Source organism: Megalopta genalis, unplaced genomic scaffold (assembly GCF_051020955.1).
Source record: "Megalopta genalis isolate 19385.01 unplaced genomic scaffold, iyMegGena1_principal scaffold0139, whole genome shotgun sequence".
NCBI classification, from domain to species: Eukaryota; Metazoa; Arthropoda; class Insecta; order Hymenoptera; family Halictidae; genus Megalopta; species Megalopta genalis.
This window is the reverse complement of record NW_027476208.1, coordinates 455,001-456,750: the sequence shown is the minus strand read 5'-3', so window position 1 is coordinate 456,750 and position 1,750 is coordinate 455,001. Positions and strand designations below refer to the sequence as shown.

Below are 1,750 nucleotides of genomic sequence, written 5' to 3'. Positions count from 1 at the left end.
CTCAGACAACGAAAATGCGGCATTCCGGTCAGACCAGAAAAACCGCACAACGTGACGCGGGGGACTGCAGCCACAAGTGACAACAGTCCCCCGGTAGGGAGTAGTACAGCATATTCAATGCTGTACATGAACACGCCACAGCCCGTATGCTTAGTTCAAGGGCCTCGCCATTATGCGAAGTACTACATGTACAACGCACTGGCGGTCTCAAAATACCCTCATCGCCGATGCATCTGATGCATCCGTCAACTCGGCAGCATTCACTCCGTCGGCGTGTTGCTTTGTGGCGTGTTCAGATAACGAAAATGCGGCATTCCAGTCAGACCAGAAAAACCGCATAACGTAACGCGGGGGACTGAAGCCACAAGTGACAACAGTCCCCCGGATGGGAGTAGTGCAGCATGTTCAATACTGCACAAGAACACGCCACAGCCCGCTTGCTTAATCACGGGCCTCGTCATTATGCGAAGCACTACATGTACAACGCACTGACGGTCTCTCGAGTGCCTTCATCGCCGATGCACCTATCGACTCAGCAGCAACATTCAATCCGACGGCGTGTTGCTTCGTGGCGTGTTCAGACAACGAAAATGCGGCATTCCAGTTAGACCAGAAAAACCGCATAACGTGACGCGGGGGACTGCAGCCACAAGTGACAACAGTCCCCCGCTAAGGAGTAGTACAGCATATTCAATGCTGTACATGAACACGCCACAGCCCGCATGCTTAATCTCGGGCCTCGCCATTATGCGAAGTACTACATGTACGACGCACTGACGGTCTAAAATGCCTTCATCGTCGACGCATCCATCGACTCGGTAGTAGCAACAACCTTCGCGAGGACTAGTTCGGGGGTCGCCTCTCAACCCTGGGTGGCCACAGACCGCCACCGCCAGTAGATAGGGACAGATGGGAATCTCGTTAATCCATTCATGCGCGTCACTAATTAGATGACGAGGCATTTGGCTACCTTAAGAGAGTCATAGTTACTCCCGCCGTTTACCCGCGCTTTTTTGAATTTCTTCACGTTGACATTCAGAGCACTGGGCAGAAATCACATTGCGTCAACACCCGTGGGGGCCATCGCAATGCTTTGTTTTAATTAGACAGTCGGATTCCCCTAGTCCGTGCCAGTTCTGAGCTGAGCGTTGAATGGCGGCCGAAGAGGACGACCGCACCGATGGGAAACGCCACGGAAGCCTCGCAGCAAGGAAGATCCGCGGGAGGCCAAGGCACGGGACCGAGCTCGGATCCCAGCCACGAGAGCCGTTCACCTCGCCCAGGCCCGGCACGTCAGCCAGACCCGCTTCCCGACCAAGCCCGACACGCCCCGCTCCTCAGAGCCAATCCTTATCCCGAAGTTACGGATCCAATTTGCCGACTTCCCTTACCTACATTAATCTATCGACTAGAGGCTCTTTACCTTGGAGACCTGCTGCGGATATGGGTACGAACCGGCGCGACACCTCCACGTGGCCCTCTCCTGGATTTTCAAGGTCCGAGGGGATGATCCGGACACCGCCGCAACTGCGGTGCTCTTCGCGTTCCAAACCCTATCTCCCTGCTAGAGGTTTCCAGGGAACTCGAACGCTTATACAGAAAAGAAAACTCTCCCCGGATCTCCCGACGGCGTCTCCAGGTCATTTTGGGTTACCCCGACGAACACTCTTACGAGGGCCCGAATGGTATGCGGTTCCGCTGCCGGGTTCCGGAATAGAAACCGGATTCCCTTTCGCCCAATGGGTGTTTT

The 1,750-nt window shown here is 55.0% G+C and overlaps 1 pseudogene; it reads right to left on the bottom strand.

Annotated features, from left to right (window-relative positions):
- Positions 1 to 865: 865 nt before the first annotated feature.
- LOC143262528 (large subunit ribosomal RNA) overlaps positions 866 to 1,750 on the bottom strand; it is a 2,997-nt pseudogene continuing 2,112 nt past the window's right edge.